Consider the following 18,117-nt stretch of genomic DNA (forward strand, 5'->3'; position numbering starts at 1 on the left):
TTAAATTGATATGAACATAATTAGTTTAGTTTAGTTATATTAACATCCCGTTTTAAAACAACACTAGGGTTATTTTGGGACGGCTCATAATTTTGAACTTCGGTCAGATGACGAGGAGAACACATGAGCTGGCATCCAATTTCCACACCACACCAATGAGAGAACGTTTGGCCCCGATGGATTTAACTGAACCATACCCGCTTACACGACGGTTCTTCATTGGAATCCGGTCTTGAATCTGAAGCTCTTCGGATCCAAAGCCGAGACTTTACCACCAGGCCACCGCGGCGCTGATGTGTGCATAAAAAATCTACTATGATAATTCTATATAATTTAGCAACACCGCTAAGGACTATTACTGCAAACGTCTATTGTTACCGGCGCAAGTTTGTACTTCGCATTATCTGTGCACTAGAGGTCAAGCGACGGTAATTTTTATTATACTATTTAAAATTGATGCTCCACAGTTTTATATGCCTTCTACACTATGTTTAGAATGCACACAAAATTAAATGCATTTCGTAATTAAAAATTACGAAAAATTGCTTAACATCCTGGCTAATGTCACTCAAAATTTTTATTTCCGCTCTTTAGCTGCTTAAAAATTTGCTGCTTCATATGATGTTCTTTTGACTGGAAATGCTGCCTTCATCCCTAAGTCTCAAACAGTAAGGAAAAATATTTAATTCTTCAAAATAAAATCCGGTACTAAGATTCTATATGCTTTTTATTGTAAATTAAATTATAAAACAAGTTGGTAAAAAAGCCCCCTGCAAAATTTAAAATAATTCTTGTGGTTATGAAGAATATCGAACAACTCGACAAGAATAATTCCAGACTTCTCAATCGATGATACTATCTATTTTTTAATTTTTCAACAACTATTTTATTTTTTATTTTGACGGATTATATAATTTTGGAAGGCATATAAAACTTTGGAATTCTCCTTTATTCCATTTGCACTTTGATGTAAAATACATGTCAAAACAAAGGCAACCAAACTTTATTTTTAAGACAATAAACTGCTTTTTTTCAGAGGGAAACTTCTGGGTGGAATCATAAAAGATAATTGGCAATTAGCAATCGTCTGTCTAGAACTTTGACTGGATAAAGTGAAGAATAATGTGCTCCCGAGTTTGTCGCCAATATTTCAACCCATCGGAACGCACACTATAATTCACTTTTACCCTTTGACTCATGAATTACAGGAAGATAGAGAAATATTCATGAAAAAAATAATTTCGAAATTATCTACAGTTGGTTAAAAATCCAGTTGAAACAAAATATGTTAAGTTTGCGGTATATTTTGGCAAAATTTCTCGTCATTTTCTCAAAGATGAAAGGAAATTTCCTTTGACAGATCTTCATAAACGAACTGTCTATTGTCATGTTTTATATAGAACGAAAAAAAAAATATTTCGTAAAACATAATTGTGAATGTAATTCAAAGATAGGATGCATGTAGTCCGTTTATCAGCGACGATTTCTCCTGTGATGCTCACATTGCGCATCGAAGCTAATGTCCGTGATATTGTGTCAGAAACTGGCAAGTAATGGAATTAGTTACTTAGTATGATATATTGCTACTAACATTCATTACACTATTAAAAATTACTTTTCCATTGCAACCGCGTTAGATAACGATAGTTATTGATTGTATGTATCATGGATATATCTGATTGCATAATTTCAATGCTCCTATATAACCTATATCAATTTTTAAGAGGTAAGTCTTATATTTGAATATGAGCATTACCTGATACATCTTCTATATTATATTTATTATAGAATTTGCTATATTTATAAATAGTCATGTTTTTTGTTTTTTATGGTGGTGGTGGTGGTGGGGAGAACAATTATAATTCCAAAAGAATTGTTATTGCATTTTTTTTAACAATTTATACAGCCAATATTGAAGCTGGTTCTAAAAATATCATTGTCGAATTTGGTTTAAAGCTTCTTGCATCATAAGCGCTGCACTTAAATGAGTAAAAAATACTTAATATTTGACAGAAAAATTTTCTAAGGCAATTTTCAGAAATAATAAAGTGACTCAGTTGATCTTACCTTAGAAAACAGATACAAATATAGAGAAGAATTTGAATTAAAACTTGTGGATTATTTTTTATTTTAGGAACTGATAAAGATTTTTTTTAACCCTTTTTGAAATAATTTTTTTTATCTTTGAAAAATTATAATAAATAGAACCTAAAATGCTGAATTCAAATTATTAATTCTAATTAATATTTTTAAATATATTTTAACCAATTGGCATAATTTATATCAACATGCTAGTAGGATTTTTCAAATATTTAAAAAAATATTCTTATTAAAAAACTATTTTTTTAATTGTAAGATACTTTTTCTGCTAAAAATTAGAGTAACTGAACAAACTGATCTTCTACAAGCAATCTTTACTTCCTTAATATTTCTTACCTTGCAAAAATTGTGTAAGGAAAATCTAATCTATTAAAACACACTCTATGATATAATCACAAACTAAAACCTTTCCATTCAATTAATTGTTTCTTCTTGATAAAACAGTACGCAGTTTCATTCGAGACATAAATAGTCTACTCTATTGCTTTGTTAGTCACATTATGTTATTATAACTGTTTCTAAATTTACAGAAGAGAAACAAAAAAAAAACAAAACAAAAAAACAAGCATTGTAATTTCACTTAACAACATTCTTGAGAGAAACACTGATTAAAAAAGTCAAATAAAATGAGTAACTGTTTTAAAAATATGAGAAATAATAATAATAAACACAACAACAACAACAATCATATGGAACAGAAAAACATAGTGAATATTGTTTTAAAAGTCATTAACTAAATAAAATATTTCTTCTTCGAATCAAGTGTTATCAGGTCATAGCATTTTAATAAAAACAGACAAAAAAATTTCTTCGTCAGCGATTGATGAATGGAATCAATTTCAGCAAAAGTATACAGATGAACCTAAGCATATAACTGCATGCTTCAATAAGGAAAAAAAAAAAAAAGAAATCCTAAATTAGTGTTGATCTATCTTAATTTTCCATGTATAACCCTATGTTTGAGGCAATTTACTTTTTGATTCGCTTTTCAATAAAAAAAGCAAATAAAAAAATTCGAAAATTCAGTGAAAAAAATCAGAAAAAGTCTTTAGTAAACTTTACATAATTAGGTTAACAGAAATAATCAATAAACAAAGAATATAACTTAATACAAAAATTAAATTAATTTCTAAATTTAAATTATTAAAAAATTATATTTTTGAATAGTTTTTAATTGGAATATTCGTTATTTAATTGAAAGAATATTTTTAATGGTGGTCAGTTTTTACAACTAAATAGCAAAGAATGCTGGAATTATGGAAAAATAAATTCATCTCTAACGGAAGCAAAACACTCCTTGATTGATTCAGTATCAAAAGAAGTCATGCACTTTAATATTTTATCTTATATTTTTTATCTCTTTACTTCATGCTTTGAAATAAAGTTGTATTATTTATATAATAATTTTTTGCAACATCGCAGTTAGTGAGTTAATGAGTCATAACCTTAAAACTGACTTTTCTAATGATTATCTTAAAGATTCATATATACTCACTAGATGATGGAGAGGGGGAGATAGTTTATGTCATTGCTTTGCATAGAACGAACTGTTGTCGAAATTTTGTTTTCCATGTGCCATTATTTGCATCCACAAATGGTGGAAATGAATATTTACGAATTAATTAAAATATTTTTGTTCAATAAAAACATTATTTCTTGTAAATATTTAACATTCTTAATGCACAAAACGTGTAGAAAAAAGAAACCTTGTTATATAATTCAAAGTATGGAATAAAATATTTACATCCTACTACTAGCATAAGAAAACCAAAACTGATTTGCACAAAAAAATAATCTTCCTATCTTTTTCAATGGCATATTGGGGATCACTCATTTCTTTTTACAGATCTGTTGCAATAAGGATGCGATAAGAATGATAAAATTCTTTCGCTCAAAATAAATAGTCTTAAAATTAAAGCATTCATTCAGGGTTGAGAAGCACACGAAATGAGGTGGTTAAATTATCTATAGACGAGATGAATTCAAGTCGGGGGTCCGAATTCATTTCTTTTCTGATCGGAAATGTGAGTGACATTTCTTCGATATCATTTCCTTGATACGGAAAGTGTGACTGTCCCGGAACTCTATAAATATCCGCTGAGAAAAAAAGAAGAGGAAGAAGGCTAAAAAAAGGCTTCCATCGATCGGAGGGACATTTTATCAGATGGGCAGAAAAAGGAGCAAACCAAACTCACCTACATCCCGTAGCTTCCATTAAAAGTCTCTGGGATTTCAAGCAGACAAGTCTGAATGCGATGAAGACGTCCGTCTTATATACATCCGGGCACTTGGCATCATCCCTCGTGTCGTTGACCCCTTTCATCAGTCTGGAGTGAAAGAGTTGCTCCGCGGCGCTCACTCAATCAACAGGTCTTTTCAGTAGCAACAACAGAACCACTGTTCCTCTGACGCTCCTTCCCCTGCCACTCATCTGGGCTCTGTGTTTAGTCTCAAAGCCAGTGGCGTAGCAAAGAGAAATGGTAGCAGAATTCTGGTATTAAATTTTCCGCCTTTTATTGAAAAATGAAACATTAGTAAGACATGGCTATTAGATGCCTCATAGAGAGCTCGACGTTCATTTAGATCAATGTTTTTTTTTTTTTATTTACAGTGTCTGAAATTTTAATTTTTGCAATTATATAACAAGCATATTTTTAGTTATATAACTAGCATATATCTAGCATATTTTTAGTGCAATTCATTTTATTTTATATTTTATAGTTGATTAATACTGAATATATTAATATGACGATCTCATAAAAAGCCTTCAAACTCCGAATGTATCACTCTTCTAGAAGCAGCTGAAATCTAGTTTGATATTTTCTTTCATTTTCACTTTTTTTTTTCGGTTTCTATTCAATAAGAGCGGATTTTCTGTATTACATTTTGATAATGCTTGAAAAATTAAAAAAAGTAAAAGTAAATTTATAAATATTTTTAAAAAATTAAACATTTTATAGGTATTAAGATATTTAATTATCAATATTAAACAAAAATTATGTAAGAATAGTGTTTCTCTATAGGTGAATGAAGTCATGATATCAGAAGAAATTCAACTGTGCAAGCCGTCTGCCATTTTATTGCGTATTCTAAATCCTCTATTGTAATCTACTGCACATTTTCTAGATACACAATGTATTTCAGGATGAAATTGGCTCATTTAACATGCAACACGTGAGTCTGACTTGGTTTCATTTACTGCATTTTATTCATGCTGCTTTATTTCCCCCCTCTGTTGCAAATGCTCTTCAGGAAAAAAAGTTTACACGTTAATCCTTTAGCTTTTTTTTCTTCTATATTGTTATTTCACAGAAGAAATCGCAAAACGAGAATCCTGAAGCCTTTTTCAAATAACAGAGCTTTATAATCATTGGAATAGTTAAATTAAAAGAGTAATGATAAAAGCATTTAGATAATTAGCACATAAAATTCTATGAGCATTGTGTGGACTTCAAGTCATTTACATGAAATAAAATGTTTCTTCTTGTTTTGTCGTTGAGACTTTGAAATGATGTTTCTTCTTATTTTTTTATGGCCTTCCCATTTTTAGCAAATTTATGAAAAGGCCATAAGGAAAAAAATAAAAAATAAAAAAACGTGGTATTGTTAGATTTTGAGAGCGAACCTTATATTTGGAAAGAGCAGCACATGTTCTCAATGTTCTTCCAATTAATTTAATTTCAAACTGAATGAATGCATGTTTCTTTGAACACAAATTATAAAGCCGAAAAAAAAATTCCGAGCATGGTGCAGTTGAGTAAAATTCTTAAAATTCATCTCTCACAAGAAACTCATCTATAATTATTGTCTACTTCTCATTTCAGAATTATCATCATGTTATTTCCTAGGAAGACCTCAATAAATGCATCATATGTATATATATATAGTAAAGATTCACCATTATTCGCAATAATTAAGAACATTCTGCGAAGATAAAGAGACTGGCTCTTTAAAATCTATTTTGATACCGCTTTCAGATGATGAAGGTGAACTTAAGTTGGAGCTTCCCCCTTTTTCCTTTTCCGAACTTCAGTATCACTTTGTTGGGTTTTTTTATATTTCAATCGATACAATTGTTAGCAAGATATTTTATTTACGATTTTATATATTATTCTAATCGCCTGGTAAAAAATTCTGTCAAATTATTATAAGTTGAATATCAACCACAACTTTATTAACAGCTCACATCAAATCTCTATTTATTAATTATAATAGTGCATTAGTGCTCAAAGTGCAACTAGATATCCCTCACCCAATGAATAAACACTCCAAAGACAAAATTCACTTGGAACTAGATATCCTTCACCTAAAATGAGTAAACACTCCAAAGACAAAATTCACTTGCAACTAGATATCCTTCACCTAAAATGCGTAAACACTCCAAAGACAGAATTCACTTGCATCTAGATATTCCTCACCCAATGAACAAAAACTCCAAAGACATAATTCACTTGCAACTAGATATCCCTCACCCAATGAATAAACACTCCAAAGACAGAATTCACTTACAACTAGATATCCTTCACCTAAAATGAGTAAACACTCCAAAGACAAAATTCACTTGCAACTAGATATCCTTCACCTAAAATGCGTAAACACTCCAAAGACAGAATTCACTTGCATCTAGATATCCCTCACCCAATGAATAAATACTCCAAAGAAAGAATTCACTTGACTGATTAAATCTAGCTCCCTCGTGTTTTTCGATTCGGTATAGAAAACACTGTTTATGATGAATCCGGATCTCGGATCTTAATAGAGATACCATTATTTGCATTTTCTGGAATTTTTCTTTTTCCGACCACACTAAATTCTTCATCAAGTTTCTTCACCTAGCTGGGATTGACACAGCATCTGTCAAAATAACTGTAAATATCTCTTTCTTATTATGAGACTAATTATACAGGGAAACTATATAACAGATTCGTGAAAACAGTTCTACATTTATTCATAATTTTAAATTTGTTTTGAAATTGTTCTATTATTGTAATTTTTATGCTTTTGTGCTTCATGTGCTTCTAATGCTTATCTAATATATAAACATGAATTTTTGTTTGTTCGTACCTTATGCGCTGCCGTACCGCTCATCCGATTGCGATAAAACTTTGACAATTTATTACATGCACTTACGCGATGGTTATAGGCATAGTACAATTATCTAAAATAGATTAAAAAATATTTTTGGCTCTATTAACCAAGAATTAATTTCCATATAACTCGCCGAGGAGACACAACAGATTTAGTAAAAATGCTAAATTCAAGCTAGAGGTTAATATTTCTTAGCTTTTGTACGCAAATGTCATGTAAGTCGTTCTCTGAAGTAACAGTTTTACTAGAGAGGAGGCGAGAAAGTTTTGGGGGAATCAATCCTATGGGTTTGAAATTTTAATTAAACACTTAATACCAATTTTGCGTTTTTTGCCCACCTAAATTTTTGAAAAATTACCTTTTCAACTATATCAACGATTTTATGGCCTAAATATATTTTCTATATTTAATCAATTTTAAAAGAAAATATTTTAATCACATTTTCTAACATTCATTTTGGGAATTCTGAACGAATATTAAACGAATCACGAAAGATCGAAAAATAGTTTCTTTCATTAGAATACTGAAAAAAAACACCAAGCATTACAATTCTAAAAGAATACACAAATCTAATATATAAAAATGAATGCTTGTTTATTCATATTTTAGGCACCGCCGTTTTCTATTGCCATTTGTATTATGTAATTGTATAAAAAACATAGAGGGATATTTAACATATTTTCAACATTTATGTAGTTCAATAATATTTACTACAGATGGTTACGTTTCTCAAATATTCGAAGATAGAATTTAATAAATCTATGCTGTCGAATGGTCGTATTTTGTACGTTTTATACAAGTTAATTGATAACTTTGCATTTTATAAGCAATGAAATAATAATATATGAAATAATAAAATGAAAAAAGTTTTCATTTAAAATCAATTAAAGGAAAAAGTTCATTAATCAGGACATTTTAAATATAAAATAATATAAAAACGCATGAACTCATATAAAAACGCATGAAAAAAACGCCTTGATATCTTCCAGTATATGTGCTTTACTCATATAAAAACGCATGTAAATATAGAACATATTAAACAAAGCCAGTTATAAATGTTGAGAGCCCTTGTCAACAGTCTGTGTCAATGTGCTGCTGATATCTTCCAGTATATGTGCTTTACTCATATAAAAACGCATGTAAATATAGAACATATTAAACAAAGCCAGTTATAAATGTTGAGAGCCCTTGTCAACAGTCTGTGTCAATGTGCTGCTGATATCTTCCAGTATATGTGCTTTACTCATATAAAAACGCATGTAAATATAGAACATATTAAACAAAGCCAGTTATAAATGTTGAGAGCCCTTGTCAACAGTCTGTGTCAATGTGCTGCTGATTCTCAGTTTATTCTTTATCCATTTCTGACCGATCCTATAAAAGTGACGAACTTTCATTGCAAAAGTATATTCTGTAGATATTAAAAACCGGCTGCCGTTCATCCAAGCTTTCCGGCGAATTTATAAAGAAAGATGCAAATCCAAAAGGGATCGAACATTTTAGATCACATAGTGTGTATTTCAATTGGGATAATAAATCTTTTTTTTACCACTCTTTAAAATAAATGAATTCCACCTATTGTGGAAATTCATCACATATGTTATAACATCACGGAAAGAGATATTAGACATATTTCAAGTGCACTGGAGGGAAAGTGAATTTACAAGGTTGATTCTATTTATTGTAATATATAATCAACCACAGATATGTTTACGATTTAATTAAAAGTATCTGATAAATTTGAATGAGATTTTTTTAAAAAGAATTAACTTTAAAAATAAAAATTAACCTATTGAAAAAAACTGCCCTGAGTTTCTCACCTACTACTACGATATGACATTTATTCTTCATAGTAGTATAGTAAAGAAGACAACATAGGTATATATTTTGAACACGTTATGTATTCCAAACTGGATACATATGTGGTATGGCATATGTTATAGAGTAATACCGAATTCCAATAAACGAATTAATTATGCTTTCAAATTCGCTTTCGAAAACAATTTATGATTAAATCTCTCTCATCTTTGATAAAATGATGCCAAAGAGTTCCGAATGAATGCCATCGTGTAAATGTGTCCATGCTTTTATAATGAAGGTGTTAAGATTTTTTTTTATTAATTTAATTTCAAAGTTTTTTGGCAATAACTGGGAAACCTCTCTATCCAACCTCTTTAATAAAATATATTCAGCACGGTTACTTTCTATTATAAAATGTATAAAGAAATTTTTTTTTAAATAAAAAAAATACATTTAAATAAATACATTTTTACGTACGCAAACAACGTAATTTGATTTTAAATTTCTGATATTTAGAAAAAAGCGATTTCAATAAGCGGAATCGCAATCCTCTGATATCCAAAAGTTAAATCTTAGAAATATATTTAACAGCCTTTTAAAAAAAACTGATGTGCAGTGGAACCATTTGCGTTAATCGTTACAATCATTTTAAGAGAAACACCTTTAAACAAAAGGGAAAATGGTTGATTATATATATTCAAATGTAAAAAAAAAAAAAAATACCATACGGTGATTCAGGCTACTTCACACTACTTCATAGAAAGCTTATACAGACGCAAAATAATTCTACGCTTCGCTTAGCTAATTAAAGGGGTAGCAAAACATTATTATGCATGCTTGGAAAAAGGGTCGCTGAAACCTCCTTTTAGTCAGAAAAAAAAATGTAAACAAGTTGAACTTATTGCAAAATTAGGTTTTATCGCCATCAGCTAAATTAAGGAATAGGTGCAATTGCCAAACTGTTTATATTTTTAAAAAAGTTATCAAATATGGAAATCAACCTATATTGCTTAGTTTAGCTTAATATTTGATTAGCTAATATTTGGTGGTTTTACTACTGTTTGGCACGATTTAGCAGAGATGGTGAAAATTCTGAATAGTGTCCATTCATTTTACCTCGTCAGCAGACAAATAATTGATATGACTTGCATCTTTTAAACCCAAAATTCGTTACTTCATACAATATGATAAGTAATTTTTTGAAATAACAAAAATTTCCATGAATTAATTAATAAATCATAATAATTTGTTTTACGAAATAACTAAGAGCTTTATGAATAAATGGATTATACACTTAAACTGTAACATATAGACATTTAATTCCCTAGAGCAGTAATGTGTTGTAGACTGATTCCATTTGTTTCATATACATGTCTTATTAAATAACAAGATGACATTGTAATAAATATATTCCGTAGCAATAGCATAACAACCCGAAAAGCCAATATATTGGATAAGCAAGCTGGCAGCCAAAGGTGACCAGTAGTTATTATTATCATTGTAGGTGTTTTTTAATTTGAATTGTTCTATATTAATTTCAAAATTATATTTCCTTTATAAGCAAAATTAAAACGCAATAGGGATCATATGTTAATATAGAATTATCACTATGAAATATTCATTATTTTATTGTAAATGGTAGAATAAAATTTTATTTTAATTTAAATTATTTAATAAACATTTAGAAGAGGAGAATTTTATATGAAAACTGTTTCGAATATTTGAGATCTGCTAACAAAATAATTTATGATTCTTTATTAAGTATGCGTATTTATACAGAAAAGCTGCATAAGACATGAAGCTTTAACAAAGAGCCTATTGAAAAATATAATAAAAGAAACAAACTATGTAAGAATCTCTTGAATACGGTTAATGATATTGTTGTAATTTTGTAAATAATTCAGTACATATACCACATTCTTTTTTTGAGATTTGATTTCCATTTTATGAAAATCGTTCTAATTTTTATTAGCAATTATTTTTTAAATTAATCGTTTTCTAAATATAAATTGAAATATTAATACTTTTCCGTGTAAATAAGATAATTTTATTTATTAATGAAATTGTCAAATATTTTATTAAGGTTGTGGATGTTATTTTTGAAGGAAATGGATTTCCCCGTATGAAAATACCATAAATGAGGCTTCCCAAGCAGCAAGAGAAGTCGCTAAACGATTGGCCAAGCATCGCAGCCATCTGATATACGCCGCCCGTATTTTGCCAATGTCACCTTTGCATTGGCGCGACATCGGATTTTGACCATATATTTTTCTGTCGCCTCTGAAGATCGCTTTTTCATCGGGGCGAACTCCTACGGCGACTTAGTGAAAAAGACCGGCTCAAAGCAATCGGCCCATAGTCGCCTCGATGTCGGGAAAGTTGCTTTTCCTAGGTGGTGCTATGCGAACATATTTTAGAAATTTCCCATGAATCACCTGGCGTGTATTGGATTTTGAAATTCAACCAGCAACGCATACTGTCATTTCAAGAAACTTGGTAAGTGTAAAGTTTTTATTATTATATATTTGTAAATAATATATTATTTTTTCTAAATAGTGAATAAAAAAGATTACTTTTGTTGATGCCGTTCGAATTCGTTGCTTACCTGAAACATGGAGTTGCACGTGATATTATTAGCGTTAGGCGTAAGCGACCATTATCATTTCTTTTCTTGTTTGTATTCTTTTCAAGTGATTTTATTTCCTATCTTTTTTGTGTGTGTCTGTTCTTAAATTATTGCAGATATTTTTCCATTTCATTTACAATGCCTTTCCTTTTGTTAACAACAATTTCTAATGAAAAAAGTTTTTTAAAAAATATTAAATTGCGTTCTTATGTTTTGATTTTGCAATAACATTTGTGTTATTATTTTTATTTCGACATAAGGCTAAAAAAATAGATTAGCAGAATATATTTATTGTAAATTTCAAAAAAAAAAAAAAATCTTTAAAACTTGCAATTATGTAGTTATATTTGAATACTCTTATGTGAATAGTTTATAATTATTTCACCTTTCATAAAATAGTAACATAAATTTTACACCCATTAGTTTATATTATTTTTCTCTATTGTCCTAAACATTATTATAATATTTGCCAATATAGTTCATTATCAGATTGAAAACATTATCAAGCTTATGAAGTTCTATATATCTATTTTACTCCTTAATTACATATCTCCAATTGTCAACAAATATTTTATTTGTACTTTTAAAAGAAGTGAAAGCTCAATCATTATTCTAATTAAGGAATATGTTTTTTAGGTTCATCAAATCTGCAAAAAGAAGCTCTTTTGCTTGTTAATTACTCATCTCCAATTGTCAACAAATGTTTTATTTGTACTTTTAAATGAAGCGAAATCTCAATTACCATTATAATTGTTTTCTAGGTTCAGCAAAAAGGAAAAATGAAATGTATAATTTTTTATATGTATCTGAAGATTCAGTTATACATATATATAATATTTATATAAATGTGTGTGGATTTTTAGAAATTTCAAACTCTTCAAGTATTACATAATAAATAAAGTTTAAATAAATTTTTTATAAATTACTTTGTGTCAATATTATTTATTCTTCTAAATTATAAGTCATAGTTTCAGGATTTTGCTTGAATGTATAAGTCATTACAGAAAATTCAGTAAAAAATTTCAAGTAAATTATTATTTTACTTTGTATTTCTAAAATATTATTTAATGAAGGTCTTTGTAAATAAATTGTTTTGCATAGTTGTTTTTCTTTTCTCCTAAAAATAAAGAGGGGAAAATAATAATTAAAAAAATATTTGTCTAAAGAAATTTTGTATAATTGAAAGTAGTGTTTACATTTTTAGGTATGGAGTTTTTGTGAAATATTCAGAGTTAATCATAGATCAAATTTGGTTCTTGTGCCAAAATTAGAAATTTGAAATTTGAAGTAAATTGTGCTTTTAAAATGTTATCAATTGGACATTAGCTAACACTAACATTTGTAATGAAGTATAAAATTTCTACACCATAAAGTAACTTTGCAAGTTAATAATAAATAAGATTTCGCATAAGTGAAAGAAGTGTTGTATTTTTGTGCATGGAATTTTTGTGAAACATATTTTTCAAATATTCAGAGTTAATCATAGATCAAATTTGGTTATTTTGCCACAAATCTAAACCTCACTAAACATAAATTATGAAAATATTAGAAATTTGAAGTAACTTATTAATTTGTGCTTGTAAAATATTTTCTATTGAAGAAACATATAATAGGAATTATATAATTTAGTGTTTTAAACTATTTTTAACCAATGCATTAAATTTTAGGGTGTTAAAATAGGAATTTGTGTTTTATTCATTATTCTTTAGGAATTATTTGTTTATTGCTCACATTAAGCAATATAAAAGTGTGTATAGTAAAAAAAAAAATTTTTTTTTAATAAGAATTATATATTTTTCTGTTTCGAATTTTTATAAAATAGCTTTTAAAAACAGATGATATAGGCAATATATATAATACATCTGCTTTTAAATTTCTAATATCAGGTAAAATCATACTGATTAATTATATAATTGAAACTATGATTATGTTAACATTTCTTCCCATGCATTAAACAATGAAAATAAATAGGAAATATCAATGAAGGAAATAAATCTTATATGTAGATAGATGTTGAGGTGATCAAATTTAAAATTATTTCAGATAATTTTAACATTTGTTTATTTTTTTTTAAAGAGCAGTAAAAAAATGTCATTTAAACATTTTATAGGGTAAGATTGTGGTAAAATCTATGCTATAATAATAGTTAAAAAAAAGTTGGAAGAATTGTTAGAATGACATTTTCCATGAATTTTTATCGAAAACAAGTATTTTATGGAATTTTAAATTTATCAAAATAAATAACAAACACTACTATTAATAGGTAAAAAAGAAAAGTAAACTATTCAAAATATCTCGTATTTTCAGTCTTTTGACAAAATTTTTTAAGTATGATAGTTTTAAATATTATGACACTAGTTTCTAGAGTTTGAGAAAATTGAATAACCATTAAACTAATATTTCAATTTGACACCAGCAAGTGTTCAGAAATAAATTGCCTATTGATTGGCATTTGGTTGCCCATTGCTAAAATACATGGGGAAATGATTGGTATTGGGTCGCCCATTGCTAAAATACATGGGGAAATGATTGGTATTGGGTCGCCGATTGTTAAAACACATGGGGAAATGATTGGTATTGGGTCGCCGATTGTTAAAACACATGGGGAAATGATTGGTATTGGGTCGCCCATTGATAAAACAGGTCGCGAAATGCTTGGTATAACGTCGCCCGTGATAATAACAAGTCGCCAAAGGATCGGCAAATTCGTCGAAAACAAGTCGGGGCGACCATCGCGCGGCGTACCGCCGGGGGACATGACCAATGTCGGGGCGAGATCGCCTCCGATCTCGCCCCAATCTCGCTCGTTCCGTGGGGCGATACTTGGCCAATGGTTGGCCAACGATCTTTTGCTGCTTGGGTTCATATTCTTTAGAAAAATCCATTCTCTGACCACAATCCCCTAATATATTTCAAATATATTGAATGTTATATATTTTCAACTGTTAAAAGAATGGGCTTTGTTTTGGCAGGCTTTCGCCAACAACTTTATTTTAAGCTTGGACGCTATATGTAGTTTGCTATTCAGTGTGGAAAACTAAAATTTATGACACGGACATGCTTAAAATATCTGATATCATAACATTTCTTTTTGTATCTTATTTAAAAGAGTTTATATTTTCTTTTCTATTTTTCATGTTGTAAGATCAGAAGAATATTGAATCCCCCCCCCCACCATGTATAAAGAAATAATTCTAAAAGCAATCGATAAAGGGCGCTAACAAGCCATAATGTATCTTTTTATAGAAATCAGGCAAACACAAATAAGCAATGAAATCGATAGCGATAACATGGCAAGGTGCATTTATTTTAAAATAAAAGATGCTCATCATGACTACCACCATAAAGTATTAACAGGTGTTGGTATTATCGACAGTCCTACAAATGGGTGGGAAGACTCCATACACACGACGCCGCTCCCTACTACTAAAAATCGGTCGAGGCAAGTGTGGTGATTGTGAGAGATAGATAAACTTATAGCCTCGACTTAGAACTCGGTTTTTATTGAAAACGTCTAACAAGAACATCATGACTTCACATGCAAAGTAGGGTTTGGCACCACTCTTCACGAAGGTGATAACAGGTAACGCATGTCTTTTCTGCAATGGTAATCCAATGTGCCTACATAAAAACATAACTTCGCCTTCCGAAGTGATCGTATAGGTTTTCTAACCGAAATCAGGAAAAAGCTCTTCAAAAAGTAATGAAAAATTAGATGAAACCACACTAAACAGACGAGGTTTTGATGTCAGCCAGATTTGACTCTCTTGTGTAGTTTCGGTATTGACGTAGCCCAAATTTTGGTATTGATGTGACCATGCAGTGAAAAGAAGACTTCATTCTCCCATTTAACATTCAGAAACCACTGTGGACCACGTTCCATTTGTGTCAGCTCCAGTGCAACAAGTTTAGTATTTCATCCGCATCTGCCGGTAATAATTGGTGATGAATATGTATTTTGTGCAGAAACCGATTCAAGATTCCGTACAGAATACATCGAATCGACGATTCCGGAATCCCCATTATTTTCCCGCTTCACGAACACTCCTACTCCCCTTTAATGTATCGGCTGTCAATTATTCCGTTGCACTCTTCACAATATGGACGTGTGGGTGCTCAGAGACGATATTCTCTTCATTGGTTTATCTTCCAAACTCCCCATTTCCATGAAACGTAGAACTGAATTCATATTTCCACTTAGCGAAAGAGACCCTTTTTGCGCCTCCAACACTTCCTCTATGGGTAACTTTTGCAATGCAATACTTGTGGATTCATGATTCTGGTAAAAATAGTTTAACCATCACCGCCTCATCCAATAACGATAGCACGCTGCTAGAATGAAGAATCGATAAGCAGTTACGAGTTTTATTGCTTGCCCGATTTACATAAATCTTCTCGATAGGACGTATGAGTGTCCTTTATCGGATATTTCTGGAACCATTTTAAATACACTGAAAAAGTCCTATGTTATATTAGCTGAAATCAAAACTCTTTTACCGATAATTACTTTTTTTATTGTGAATTTTGGAAATTTGTACGAATTTATGACTTTTCCTGTATACTACATACATGGTAAAGTAAAAATACTGATTTCAGAATTGAGATAAATCAACAACATTTGAAAATTGTTCTTCTAACCGATTCTGCAATCCATTTGAGTTATTACGAAATCAGAATCTTTCCGAAAGTGGAACACATTGAGCTAATCTGTCACTTCTGACAACCAACGCTCAATTTTTCTTTGGGTAATTCTTTCTTTCTTTTATTTCAGTCAGCGCCTACTCGTCATAATGTTACTCAAACTCATGCTGTTATGCAAGTTTTTTCCGTCACCGATTATCTGAAGAACAATGTTAGAATGTTCAAAATTTGTTGTCCACAATTTTTTTTTCACATTTTTGTGCAACTCTTTCAATTTTATAATCTGCTTCAATAGGAAAATTCATCGTGTTACTTTTTTTTTTTTTTAATTTTTTCATTTTTAAGTCAACAGAAATTTATCTTTTCATTTAATCATTTTTCAGAATCAAGGACTAATCAAATTTTACTAGACTTTATTAAATCAATCGTTACGCCTTTGAAACTTTTTGCTTTTACTTTAATATAATTTTATCATTTAATTTACTGAAGCAAAGTGAGATCAGAACCTATTCAAAAATTTTCTTCATAAAACCAATCTGATCCAACATATATACAATATTCTGATTATTCAAATAAGCCATGAGACAAAATTTTGATGCACTGATCACTGGAATCCATCATAAAGCATATTTGTTTCTTTTAAAATATTCCACAAAATCATCTCATGTATATCTTTCGAATCTTTTTCATACAGCTTGTAAAAAAAAACCCATTAAAAACTACAGGGTGGTCATAAAATAACTTTCCCTGTCTGTGGCTTCTACAACTAAAACGAAGGAAAGAAAGAAAACCACATTTAATGTACAGACTGTGGAAAACACGGAAAATGAATTCCGCAGAAAAAAAAATAGTACTAAAAGTTGCCGATAAAAGAAATATTGGCTCTATTGTCGCGTACGAACGAGGAAATTTGCATATCGAGATGGATTATGTAAAATTCCGTGTAAAATTGCGTGCATGATAGCAGCAATATGCATTCCTTGTAGAAAGGAAGAGCAAACGGCCAGTTAGTTGTTCGTTCTTGACTATTGATTGCTGTTAGTGGTTGACTGTTGATATGCGCTTACTATGGGCCCTACCTTCCACCAGCATGCTTTAACGGTAAAACCTTTCTATAATAGACAGTATAATGCCGTGGCTGCTGTTAAGCAAACCTGCACGCCTTATGCGCAGAACATAAGACGGGCTGTTACGAACATCGAAACTGACAGTTTACACACAGCAGTGGAGATTGTCATACACCGTATGCAATATGTTATACACATGGAAGGTCAAAATATTGAAAATGTTGCACGGCATCCAGGGGACCTTAAAATTGATAAATAAAAGATTATTTTTTGTGAGTTCATGAATTCATTCATAACTGTACTACAGAGCCTTATCGGAAACTTTAGGTTCTTTTTTTCTTTTTTCCTGCTGATATATCTTCCCATGTTTTCCACAGTCTGTGTATGAAATGTGTTTTCCTATCCTTCATTCGTTTAAGATGCAAATGTCGCCAAAGAGGGAAAGTTATTTTATGGCCACTCTGTATAAGTATGTTTTTTAACTAGCAATGTAATTCATGTAGCTGATTGTTTCACAGAAAAGGCCATTGCTACTATCAGTGACGGTTGATTAGTGACACTATCAGCTGATAGTGCTTAGTAAGCTATGAATTACTGCTTCACTGACGACTAGCTCAATATATAACAATAATAATTTCCATAAACCTTAGAGATTAATTCCATGAGATTAAAAAAAAAATCCTTCAGTTTCGTTTACTGATGATGAAAACTATACCCAAATATAACATTGTTTTTAAATATATCATAGTTATAGACAGGATTATTTAAGTGAGCCTAAGGAGGAATTTTTTAGCT

General features: G+C 30.1%; 1 long non-coding RNA gene across 1 annotated transcript in view; it reads right to left on the reverse strand.

Moving 5' to 3' along the window:
- The window catches only part of LOC129980555 (uncharacterized), a 41,970-nt gene extending 37,633 nt beyond the window's left edge, over nucleotides 1–4,337 (reverse strand). The window contains exon 1 of the long non-coding RNA XR_008785249.1: nucleotides 4,296–4,337. This is a non-coding gene — a long non-coding RNA (uncharacterized LOC129980555). The remainder of the gene's footprint in view (nucleotides 1–4,295) is intronic.
- Between the last annotated feature and the right edge of the window lie 13,780 nt (nucleotides 4,338–18,117).

This window comes from Argiope bruennichi, chromosome 8, assembly GCF_947563725.1.
Source record: "Argiope bruennichi chromosome 8, qqArgBrue1.1, whole genome shotgun sequence".
In the NCBI taxonomy this organism is placed as follows: domain Eukaryota; kingdom Metazoa; phylum Arthropoda; class Arachnida; order Araneae; family Araneidae; genus Argiope; species Argiope bruennichi.